General features: G+C 35.3%; 1 protein-coding gene across 3 annotated transcripts in view; it reads left to right on the forward strand.

The window, feature by feature from the left end:
- The window catches only part of LOC145663826 (dual specificity protein phosphatase 23-like), a 75652-nt gene that overhangs the window by 9117 nt on the left and 52605 nt on the right, over window positions 1–13930 (forward strand). The window lies entirely within an intron of this gene.

A 13930-nucleotide genomic window follows, 5' to 3' on the forward strand; every position in this document is an offset into this window, starting at 1 on the left:
AAATACTTATGTTTCAATGTTCACTATCGGATGTATCTTGTGTCTGTTCAGCACAAAATTCAGCCATACTAAATTTATCATTTAAAAGTCGTAGGGTGGACCATTTATAATGTCCAACCGTGATAACGAAGAAACCAAAAGAGGGAGAAAAACAAAACTTTGCACGAAAAGCACTATAAGGAGGGACACATCTTTGCATGTATTAACCTTTAACTTACCGCGTGACACGATTGTACCAAAAGAGTATATTCGTTGGTGACACACGCGATGGGATCTTATGTACCATACGGGTGTTTCATGGTACATTGCGTTATAACTCGCCTATTTGAGCTTTTTCGTCTTTTTTTTTCTTTCAAGTCCAGAGGCATTGTAGAAGACGTTACGTATGGTTTCACACCTTCCTGCGTCGAGACATAAGAGTTGATGACGTCATAACTTTAAAAAATATATTTTCTTTTATTAAGCCTATGTTCATAATTTTTTGGCGGGCCTTATTTTTGCACGTAGAAGATTGAAATTTTTTACAAACATTCAGTCCACCGAGTAGTATTTATCAGATTTCTGCGTTAGCAGAAGGGGGGTCCAGGGGAGCAAAAAGGTAAAAAAAATTACCAAAAAATCTCTTTTTCACTACTTTTACGCCTCAGATGCATGATGGAGACACGTAAATACTACCGTCCGAAAGGCAGTTCTATTCTGAAGAGAATGATGTGCAAACCATGATCCTAGTGTAATTAGGGATGTCTCCGGGAATTTTTACAAAATATCCTTCTGTATACGGGAATATGGGACATTGTCAGTATATATATATATATATATTTGGCGGGCTTACTTTTACACCTAGAAGATTGAAATTGTGCACGAACATTCAGTCCACCGAGTAGTATTTAACATATCTCTGCGTTAAAACAGGGAGGGGGAAGGTCCAGAGGGAGAATAAAGTTGAAAAAAGGTATATTTTTACCAAAAAATTCCTTTCTTCGGCATATTTCCACCTTAGATACATGATGGAAACATGTGAATGGTACCGCCTGAAAGGCAGTTCTATTTTGAAGAGAGTGATTGGCGGATGATAATCCTAGGGTAAACAGAGATGTCTCAGGATTTTTTTTTTTTTTACCTGAGATCAGGGTCTTTTGCGGTAATTTGGGGCATTATGGGGATTCTTGAAAAAAATTTTTCCCGCCCTTACTATTCAAGATAAAAACTTGAAATTTGGCACACACATTCAGTCTACCGAGTAGTATTTATCAGATTTTTTTTAAGATCTCTACGTTCACACAGGGCCGTTCCAGAGGCGCCCAAAGTGAAAAAAAAAATCCCTTTGACATCACTTTCCCCTCTCCTGGTATATGGTATGGGTATGTAAGTGGTACCATTTGAAAGCCTGCTCCATTCTGAAGAGAATGAGGTATAAACCATGATCCTAGGATAAATAGTGACGATGCAGTATCTGCTTGACTGAAAGTCTAAAAAATACCCCAAAAACCCAAGATCCTAAAAGGATATGACCCTTGGTATGCCTTCTGGCTAGCCTGCTGGCCGGCGGTAAGTTAAAGGTTAAACATGTTGCAAACTTCAGCAATGTTTATTATATCTCCGGAACGGTTTGAGGTATCGAAGTGTTGTAAACGGAAAAATAATTTGTTTGTCAATTGCAAACCATACAAGTAACTAGGTATGATACTTATCTAAGCATTTGTTTAAAAATAAAGCCTATCAAAAAAAAAAAAAAAAAAAAAAAGGTAACTTCGTTCCTATTTATTCGAAACAAGTCATACCATGACCCAGGGTATCCAGCGCTAAGGTACTTTCGATGTGCATTATCTTATGCATCTTCGTTGTACTGTCCTGAGTTAGAAGCTTCTAAACTTTGGATGTTTGTGATACTGTAACATCCTTAGTTCAGATACTGTAACACTGAATAATAAATGTTTTTAGTTTTTGTGCGATATGTTGATAATCTGACGTAATGATATTTGAAAAAAAAAATATAACTTTATGTTAAGTTTGGCTACACCGTTGGCTGTTTCTGTTTAATACATGCAAAGATCCCCCTCCTTATAGTTGCTTCGTGCAAAGTTTTGCTTTTCTCTCTCTTTTGGTTTCTTTGTTATCTCGGTTGGACATTATAAATGGTGCATCCTATACATATTACTGCTTGAACTCATCTGCCCGCGCCAAGTGGGCTTTGTGGCGAACAAACACTATGTGCTTGCGTTTTCCAGGGATTCTCCCATTTTCTCTCGCTTTCGTCAGGCCACAGTTATCATCTATCTATTATCATCCATTTATCTATTTGTCTCGGTGCATAGTGGGAATAATAATAATAAACTTCATCTGTACATCCATCTATCTATGGGAGGCGCGGTGGCTCAGTGGTAGAGCGTTCACCTCTGGTGCTTGGGGTCCCTGGTTCGATCCCAGCTCACGCCGTATGAACTTTGTGGTGAACAAACACCGTGCTCGTGGATTTTCTCGGGGTTCTCCCGTTTCCTCCCACTTTCTTCATTCCACCATTTTCACTCATCTCTCATCATCACCGTCTCCTTTAGCCTAACCGGCATAACCGTGGGACGTAAAACTTACAGATTTCATTTTTTCCATCTATCATCTATATATCTATCTATTATCATCCATCTATCTATCTATTTGCCTCGGTGCGTAGTGGGAATAATAATTATAAACTTCATCTGTACATTACATATCAATTTCAGTTGATTACTACACATTTGAATAGATAGCTCATAAATTTTCGAAACATTTTTCTGAACGGACTTTAAGTTGATAACGATAGCTGTTAGAACAATCTAACTTCTAATTATATTAAATAGTTAAACACTTCATTTTTACTTAATGCACTTTTGTTAATAATAAAAGAATTTAAAAGCATATCTTTGCGTATGCGTATTTATTTTATTTTGTTGATTGATTGATTCCGTTTTTTCGTTGGAACTTATGTCTTTGTTCTTCATATCTTGAACTTTCCAATATTTACTTTGGCTCCTGCAATATTTATTCACAAACTTGATTAATAGGGTAAATAATGCACTAAAATTAATTAAGATTTTGAAATGAATTGAAATGGCCTTATGTGGTTTGCTGAGCATTGTTTTATTTCCTTTGCATTACCAGGACAATGCTACCAAGCCATGAAATGAAATGAAATGAAATCTTTAAGTTTTACGTCCCACGGTTATGCCGGCTAGGCCAAAGGAGACGCTGATGATGAGGGATGCATGAAATGGTGGAATGAAGAAAGTGGGAGGAAACGGGAGAATCCCGAGAAAATCCACGCGCACGATGTTTGTCCAGCACAAAGTTCATTTGGCGCGAGCTGGGATCCAACCAAGGACCCGCATACACCAAAGGTGAACGCTGTACCACAGAGCCACCGCGGCCCCATACCAAGACATGAATTGGTATAGTTTTGTTGGTGAATAAATATGCCAAAATGAATATTGGGAATTTGCATATATGAAGAGTAACAACAAAATATGTAGGTAAAACACTTTTTCTACTACAAGGAAAGAAGGAGGGTCTGATGAAGGTTCTAGCAATAAGCAAGGAGGCGAAATAATAATCTAACAAAATAAATACAAAAAGATGTTTTTTTTACATTGTTTTATTTTAATTACGTTCTCTTCTGGTCACGTTCACCTTCAGTAGTACTTCAAGCCAATCCCATAAAATACCTATTTTTACTTCTAACATTTTCCTTTGCTTGAAACTTCTGTTTCCGGGATATTTTTTCTCAGCACATAGTAATTTCTCTTTCTGTCACAGCTATCGCAGTATTGTCATACACGTGTGTTAATTGTTATATTTCAAATGTTAGTGGGCATCACACATTTAAATAATATGCACGTTATACTTGAATGTGTTTTGTTTATTTTTTATTTTTAATATATAGAGGCATTGTAAGGTCCCCAATTTTGCTTCTTCGCCTTTTATATCTATTAAAAAAGTTTTCGTTTCCGAAAAGCTTAATTACTCTCAACCTCACAGAGTAGTTAGTTTTACTTTCCGGCAAATCATTTCTGACGAAGAATTCGGTGCATTAGAAGTCTTATCGCAATTATAGGACTTTATATTACACAAAGTACTGATACAGGTAGAAGCATCTGGTAGAAAGCCATAATTTGTATTTGATAAGGCATTGGAGCGCCTGTGGCAGCCAGTACAACAGCAACACGACTTGAGAAGGATTGATAGAGGTCCTCACAGTTTGCGGAGGGATTTTTCAGCCATTCCTGTTGAAGCGCAGTGACAAGTTCAGGGCGCGCTCATGGTGGAGGGAAACGTTTCCTCTAACAAACCTTATAGAGGCTGAATAATGTCACGATTCGGGGATTGAATGCTGAAACTGAGCCCGCCATTCCACAGTGTTGTGCACGATTATTCGACGCGTGACTAGCAGCTAATACAAGGTACTTTTCGTACTGCTGTACTCGGGGAGTCCATTCCTTTGTATTTTATACTCAACGTTTTGTTTTTCTCCTGTCTTTATCCCCCGTGAACAAGGCTCTAAAGAAGAGCCGAAAGCAAAGAAGTTCAATATATTTTCAGAAATTGCAATTACAAGCAAGTAAAATTATGCTTAAAATTCCTGAACGTGTTGGCATATTATCTGAAATCGAAAACTTTAGCCTTTCACATATTATCTGAAATCGAAAACTTTAGCCTTTCAGAATAAGTTTCTTTCCCCCCCCCCCTGTTTTCATGTTTATTCCAGAGGCAGAATAAACTTCTAGTAAATATAACTTAAGATTTGGCCTGAAACAATTTAATAAGCAGAAAAGTCTTTCTCACTTCATATAAATATTATTTCGTTGGTAAGAGTTCCCTTGGAGATGTTGTAGTGAGTTCCCACCTCACCTTCGGGAACGCACTACAAGTTAAAGCTCACAGATGACGAGAAGAACTCTAGCAGAAGTAGTGTGGCGTAGGTATGGGCTCGCCCACTTTTCGCACGGGGGTTTCAAATGACACCACGGAATAGCACACAGATAACTAACCAGAGTAGCAGACGACATCTAAGTATAGACCACACCTCAATAACCGAAAAGGGACTTGTCCGTGTCGTTGACCATTCCCCGCTTCCCCTGTTTTAGGGTTCTTCTCGTCATCTGTGAGCTGTATATTTAATTTAAGATGATGCCAAAGTTATTTATTGTATTTTAAACAAATATTTCCAGTTTATTTGTTGTTTTGTTGTTGTCAACGTTGATTAATTGAAGTTTTGCAATTTGCTGATATGGGTGTAAAATAATTAAGATTTTCACACACAAGCCATATCTGAAAGGAAAAAAGAAAAATGAAAACAGAAGATATACTGCATCAATACATATGAAGTTTGTTTGCAAATATTTAATCTCTGGTAAAGTTTAAGTAAAAAACGACGGAAATATTATTGAATTCAGTTTCCGATCCGTCGTTGAAGAGTATTTATCTTATCAGAAGGCCGGAATATTATTAATTTAATTAGAAATAACAGTGAAAATTAATTAACAACAAGCAAACGTCAGTTTGAATGTTTTCACCTAAATTATTGCATTGTTTTTATCATGCATTATAATCGTTCAGGACTAGAAAGAAAATCTTCTTCATAAAGTCACACAAATGAAATCCAATATAAAATACAATATGTTAAGATCTCTCTTTATTAATTTGACAAGGATTCATCCAAATTCTATCCGAACTTTAGAAATGGTATTGTGTACTTGTAATTCTCAGTTAAAGAGTATTAGTTTTACAGTAAACAGAAAGGAGTATAGTTACCACTATAATATTTGTTAACGTCTTTATTGAACACCCATGTAAGCGCCTTTTTTTTTTTTTTTTTTTTTTTTTCCTCCTCGAGTGCTATGCGACATCCGCATCTCGAAAGGAAGCGCAGATAACATTAAATTAAAAGGAAAGGTTTTGGCTACGCGTATGTAATGACAATGAAATATTTATGGAACAAGTTGACTTCGTTTATGTGCGTAGGCAAATAATAAAGCAAAACTAATGCAAGCAGTTACAGTAATTGAAATAGCATAAAATATCTTCTACACTTACATTGTTAAAATAAATGCTAATTATACAATTATGGCATATCATGCATTTCTACGTCAGACATATGAGCGATAATTATTAATGATAGAATGCTGCAGTAAAATACAAATACTACTAACATTACTGTTACCCTTACCACCAATACTACTATTGATGGTACTTCTTGTTTCGCTACGATGGCTATGCATCCTCTCCTGACACCATACCAAACAACAGATGTTGACAGCCACATTCCTGCATTTGTAGTGTTCATTTGGCTGTTTCAAAGATCCACCTCTACAAATATGTATAAATAATCTCATATTCAGAACCATGATCAATTTGCAGTTGCTTGTGCACATCATTGATGGTTACTCGTCGGTAGATCATAGCACGCATTCATTCAAGTTCGCCAGCAGCTATAATGGCTGTGATTAGAGTCTAGCTCCTTCCTCGTGTTTGCGGTACTTGTCCGTCCATTTCAGAACATCTCAATCTATTTATGCACACTACACCGTGCCCATGTTGTGGTGAAAACTCGACGGATTTCAGCATTTGGTACATGGCAGCCATCTTTTAAAATAAATATCAGTAATTTAATACATCATAACCAAAAAGTAAATCTCGGTTTACACGCACATAAAACACTTAGTCCAATAAACAAAATAATTGTGACAAAAGCGAACAAATAGTGAAGAAACAGTCAAGTAAAAAACATACATATTCAGGCCCGTATTTATATATTGTTCGCCCCTGTGCTCTAAATAATTTGCCGCCCCCCGCACAAAATTTTTCCGCTCCCCCATCTGAAAACGACCAATATTAGAGTTCAGTTCACATTTTTTGGTGTCGCTGAGATGAATAGAGACAGTCTTAATCCAATTCGATTTCAAGGTCATACTCCACTTTCCAGGGAGGGAGGCGAGATTTTAAAAGTAATCGAAAGCGACAGATATTAGTGCTGAATTCATAGTTTTCGAAGTTGCTGAGTTTAACGGTATCATTTTTTTTTTTATGATGTTCAAGTTCATCCTTACCCCTTGGGGTGGGGTGGGAGAGGATTACTTTTTAAAAATAATCAGATAAGCTAGCAAATTAGTAACTACTGTAATTAGAGCAAATTAAACACATTAACATATTTCTCGCGTTTGCGCGGGACACTGCGGGTTGCTAGTTTTAAATATTACTTTATTGTGAATCTTAACACACACACACACACACACACACACAAAAAAAAAAAAGAAAAAAGCAAGCCACTCCCTAAATTCTGCCACCCTGTGCTCGAGCACAGAATAGTACCTAAATACGGGCCTGCACATATTTATCAGTATCAAGTATAGTATTACAAAGTCAATTTAATCACAGCTTACTTATTTGTTTTCATGAAGTGGATAGACAATTAAGTGATAAAATCTACTACAAATTATTATAGCAACTCTTGAGTAATTAAATGTCTAATTGTTTTATTTATGTATGTAAATTGTAAGAAATTGTTTCATGTATATTGTAGTCAGTGGCGTATTTAGGGGGGGGGCTTCCGGGCTTAAGCCCCCCCGAAATCTTACTTACTATAGTCAACTATATGAAATATCTTGCAAAATTTTCACATTTTCAGGCAAAGCCCCCCCCCGAAAGTTAGCAAAGCCCCTCCCGAAATAAAATCGTAAATACGCCACTGGTTGTAGTATTGTTCGTATGTGTATTGTCGGTAGCAAACTATTGCTTTATGCATACATTCAGCACGACTAAACTTCTTCAAAAGTGATTAGATAAATTTCTAAATTTAGGTAAATAAAGGATTATTCATTGAAGATATAACCGCTACCAGGTTATAGAAGGATTTTTTGTGGACACTCTGTATATTTCGTAAAGACAGTGATCATTATTTTCAATTTATACTTTATTCTGCAACGCACATAAGTTCTTTCTTTGGTGGGAATTGCTTCTTTCCCACACAATTGGACAAAGAAGTATTTCATCGTTTTTTCATATATATATTTAAAACATTGCTTTTGCTGAGAACATTTCAGTTAGTGACTAACCATTTAAGTGTTTCTCCCTGACTCATTATATGCACAGTATTTATTCTGCAGTTATTTGGAACTGAATTAAGTGCTTTCGTTAATCGCTTATGGAAACATTACAATAGATTAGAGAAATACGGGCTGACCAGATGTCCCAGTAGCCAAAGTGGCACCAGCCTCACAATTTTCGTAGTTCGTTATCTGTACTTTCTCACGCCAGTGTTATCGCCGTGTCTAGTGCATTATAGGCAGTTGACTAAAATTAACATAAATTGTTTTCCGTATTCTGTTCGTATGTGCATACAGGTGAGTTAACCGAGTGATTTTTGAAATGAACTGCCAACACTTTTCTGTTGACCATTGCAACCCGTAGCTTGAGCTTGGATGCTCAGGGAGTTTGACTCCAGGTCTGGAAGATGCAACCACGCATCTCGCGTTGAACTTCAAACATAAGTTGTGTTAAGGGGCACAAGCTATTTAGCCGGTGAAGGACGATTTCTTACGGCTAGCCCCAATCAGTGAAATCCCAGGTCCTCAGACCTTGTGCGTTTAAAAAGTTATATACGCGCCCACCAATATCAGTATCCCACTGGGCAGATCTTTTTTTCGAAGATTCACCTTTACGCTGCAGGACTGTTCAGCGTAACAACTGGATTCATCGTGGGACGATCCAGACAACTTTTCCCCAGTGCTAATCCCCCAAGTGTGTTAATGGTGTGAGCAAAGTATTTATAGTGATACCTGAATTATAATCATTTATATAGAAAGGGCTATATTTCCCGAATAGGGCAAAACGTAATTTCCGCGGCAAAATTTATTAGTGTCCAGTGTTGTATTCATTTCTCTTCGTTATTTTTTTTTTCAAAATAGTGTTCTAATAAATAAGTATAGTGTCAATTAATCCAGTGTGTTTTCGTTGTTTGTATGAGTGATGTTTGTGTGCGTTATGGTCTGGATGACCGTCTGATCGTCCGTGAGGTTTTCGAGACGAGACACCCGAATCTCTCGGCGCCTAATGCTCATCTCATTATTGAGACCGACGAGCTTTTTGGGAAACAGTTTGTAACCTTTCTTGGAGAGGTCTTCGTCGTCCTGTCCAGGTAAGTTAAAGTATCAGGAGTATACTTATTGGTAATACCACGAGCCGTGGACCCCGAACTTGAGATTGGTTACAAATAAATAGCTGCCCGAACAGAGGACTTGAACACTCAATCGATTACAAATAAATGGACGCCCGAACAGCGACTCGAACTCCTGTTGGTTACAAATAAATGACGCCCGAACTACCGACCCGAATCGAGACCGTTGGTGCTCGAATACTCATAAGATCAATATTTTAATATACCATTTCTCTTTCAGCTCAGTACCAGGAATTAAAAAAAAAAAAAAATCTCTTTCAGGTGATTTTAATCATATTCTTTAGTGATAGTATATTTTATGGTACGTTTTAAGTTTATTCTTGTTCAAGATGCCATACACACAAGAAGAACTAGCTTTATTTAATGAGAAACTAGATTTACTCTTACATAAAATGGGTTTAACTAATGAGGATATTAACAAATTAGTAGAAGAAGGGCGAAAGAACCATAATCAGTTGATAGAAGTTAGGAATGAAAATAAAGATAATTTTGTCGAGCCTAATAATGAATCAGGTCAGAGTTTAGACACTGTACCGAAAGAATGTTGTGAAAACGACCAGGAAATAGTAAATGCTGAAAACAAAACACCGGAATGCGAACCCCAGTTACAGTTAGATGTTCCTACTGGATACGAAACACCGGAATTTGAACCTCAATTAGTGACTGATATCCCTAGCGTAAACAAAACATTGGAATTGAAACCTGAGCTAGAGACTAACATTGCTAATGAAAAGGAAACGCAGGAATCTGAACTCCAACCAGAGACAGGTAGTCCAAACCAACCTCGTAAGAAATCTGACAATGATTTTATTCATTCAGAATCTAGTGAAAATTACGAACATATGATTATGCACGACAGAGGTCGTAAACGCACAAAAATAACTACCACTAACCACAGAGTAAAAAAGCGCAAACGAGGTTACAGTTATTGTAATAAGCTAAGATACACAAACCGGAGCGTAAACAATACGAAATTTAAAGGGAATCAGAACCAAGACCGCACTCGAAAAGGTAGTAACAGAAAGAGAAGGAGTTGTAAATCACGACCACGTAATATGAGTTATCACATACTAGACAGGAACCGCAATTTGTGTGACATTAAACATAGATTTGTACGGAGAGGTAAACATCGTAGAAATAGACGAACAAACCGTAATTATCAAAGCAGAAACAGTAATCATAGAAAAAAAAAAAAAAAAAGTAACCAAGACTTTGTGTGTTGATACAAATTTTTCTCCTAGGAGAGCGACGCATTTCTAAGCGATAAACATGTATTCATTTTCTTTCTTTTGCTTTTAGTTTTTGATAGAACACCTGGATACGAAAAGAAGAATTACGCATTTCTTTTAATGCTCCTTTTTGCTTCCAGCTTTTAACTGTTCGGCAATGAGCAGATAACACGTTTTTCTTTCTTTATTTTGATAAGATAGTCGCTGCATTCTCGACCACCTGTGCTTATGGTTACGAATAACGGATGATATACAGCTGATTAATTCTTTTCCTCTTTTTGTCTTTGCTCCGTGTAGCACTTCATGCCTCAGTCAGCTGTGCATTTGTGTTGCAAACTTTATCACTGACTTACTATTAGTTTAATGTTATTAATTTTTTCTTGTTTTATTTCAGATGTTTGAATTTAGATTTCTTAATAAATAATTAACGTATCACATACGTAGGGGAATTGCATTTTAAAAGCAATTTGAAATCTTGGCGAGATTTCCGTACCCTCAGCCAGTGGGAAGATATTTTGGCGTTATAATATATATTTTTATTGTGTTTTAAAATTTTAAAAATTCTTTCAGGATCCCTTCCCACTTTTGAAATTCTTAAATATGCTATTACATGTTATCATACGTATGATTTACAATTAGTTTGATTTCCTTTTAAGAAAAGGAGAATATATAGATAAGAAAAATTTTAGTTGTTAGTTACGTATATATTTCTGTATTTGTAAATGAAACTTAGTATGTAATCTCATGCGTAGAATATGAAACTTTACATTTATAATCAATGTTAAATTTCTTTTCAGTGTTAATCTTAGATTTTCGTTTTCATTTTAATAGTAACCTGTAACTAGATATGTGTATTCTTAGTTTAATTTTTTTAGTATATTTATACGTCTAGTAATATTCTAGTGAATATTTTAATGTTTATGAATCGTAACTATATTGTGTACTTGTATGTTAAGGTGTTGTAATTTTTTTTATTAATTTTCTGAAAGCTATATTTTAATCACAGTATGTCCCAAAACTATTTGGAATTTTTTTTAGTAAAATTATTTTTGTTATGGAGGATTTAAAAAAAAAATCAACATGGCCAAAGGTTTTGGATAACGAACCTTTAGGTTTCAGCCATAACAAACAGTATGGAGGATTTTAGAAATCAACATGGCCAAAGGTTTTAGAATATAAATCTTTAGGTTTCAGCCATACTGCCAATGACGGATGATTTTCTTCAAAAATCGACATGGCCCATTATTTATGAGGTTTCAGCCGTCTTACAGATATTGATATAGATCCCGAATGATAAACTTACTTTCTTTCCAACAGCATGAAGCCATAACGATTTTTTGAAAATTACTTTGTTAATTATTTCATATGCTCGATGACTGAATTTTAATATGTTAATAAGACCATTTTGAAAATTTTGTAGCGAAGATGCCTAAGAAAGTTTAACTGTCATGGAGTGACATAACTGTCTTGTATGGAATTTAATCTTGATGTTTTAGATTGACCAGAAAGTTGTAATGTCGTTGACTATATTCTTGTTTGTATCCCATGTTTTTCTTTTCACCGGTCTCATGTATTTTGTCTTATAGAGACATATCTTTACGATGCTAGGAGAGCATTTGTATTTCGTGTGTTTACACATCTTTTTCCAGGTGGATGATGTACGTTATGTTCCAGGGAACATACGTGTATTTTACTGAATATTAGTGTTGATATTTCAGTTATGTATAGAAACATTTTGTAAGTGCCTATGGTCGCAGGCCTTTCCACGTTTCTAGTTTTCCCTCGCAGGTGTCGATGGCATATTGTGTGTGTAAGTACGTGTAGTATTACACATTTTTCCCACCTATGGTTTTGGTCAATTCATGGCATAATGACCATTTATTTTCAGGAATGTTTGGACTAGCGAGTCAACTTCCTTGATTCAGACCTTTGAAAAACTTGGATCAATATTGAATAGTTTTCAACATTTTAATTAATAAATTTTTTGCAGATAATACCCATCTATTTTGGTAACCCTACAATGTTTACGTTTATGGAAGTAAACAAAAACCATTATTCTAGGCCTACGCTAATAATAACTTTGTTTCAGAACGAAACCATTTGTTGTATTGAGCATTACTAAATTAAAGTCTCGATTTTCACGACGAGCAGATGGCATTTGATCTTATGGCGTGCCAAATTTTCTTCATACATGTCAACGAAATCACGATCTTTTCTTTGATATGCAGAATCATGCTTATTTCTTGGAATTACTATGAACGTCAATTTTGACACTTAAGTTTATTTATTTATTTATTTTTTGAAAAACGATTTTTCGTTCTTTTCTACCAAACAACACGAGGCACAGTTAAAAAAAAAAAGGGACATACAGGTGAAAATCTTATTTTGTTTATATATTGTCAGTTTATCATGTGTTTACATTTCCATTCATTTTACTTTTTCAATGATTTTCATATTTTTCAAATATATTAGAGTGATATCAAAACTTTAACAATAATTTTAATATTTTAGTACCTTTAACATGTTTTGCTATTTGCTTATTCATTCATATTATTATATTTTAAATACAGATATCAGTATATTTACTAATTTTTATTGAGATATTTGATAATTCTTCAAGTCGATGTTTTCATGAATAGTTATCGTGTGTGTATATTTATTTCATATTACACAAAATAAAGTGATCGAAACGGAACACTTAAACATTTTATGAAAAGAATTTATTAGTGTTAAAAAAACAAAAAAAAAGCATTTAAATAGCCCTATAACGTATTTACTTCATATTATATCAAATAAAGTGATCGAAACGGAACACTTAAACATTTTACAAAAAGTATTTGTGTGTGTGTGTTTTTTTTTTAATAAGAATTTTAATAGCCCTATAAACGCTTTCTGCGAACTTAAAAAAAAAAAAGTTATCATACAGGTGTTATAACCATATCTCGTTTCTCACACCAGTGTTAAAAAAAAAAAAAAAAAACTCCCCTTCTCCCCTCATCAACTCATCGTTGGAGAATCATGGAGGATACTTACACAGGAAGACAGCATGGTTTCAACATGTGAAGAAACGGAAGATAAGGAAACCCAACTGCACCAATTGTTCAAGAGGATCTTATTACTTCATGGAACGTTTGGATTGGACATTGCTCATGCAGGAACCTCATCATGTTGTAGTGAGTGGACTAGTTATTTAACTATTTTAAATAGCCCTTTTTCAGGTGAAAAACCATTCAACGTTCATACACGTAAGTCTCACACCATATGACAGTGTTGCCAACTAACTTATTTTAAATTTTCAGGTGAAAAACCTAATTTTATTCGTACCTCGGCAGACGGCCAAGGGTTCTCAACCTGTCTACGTGTGCACTTGACAGGTCGTTCCACTTTCGGACACCATATATAACCGCTACCAGGTTATAGAAGGATTTTTTGTGGACACACTGTATATTTCGTAAAGACAGTGATCATTATTTTCAATTTATACTTTATTCTGCAACGC

Source organism: Thermobia domestica, chromosome 11, assembly GCF_964235325.1.
Source record: "Thermobia domestica chromosome 11, izTheDome1.hap1.1, whole genome shotgun sequence".
Taxonomy (NCBI): Eukaryota; Metazoa; Arthropoda; class Insecta; order Zygentoma; family Lepismatidae; genus Thermobia; species Thermobia domestica.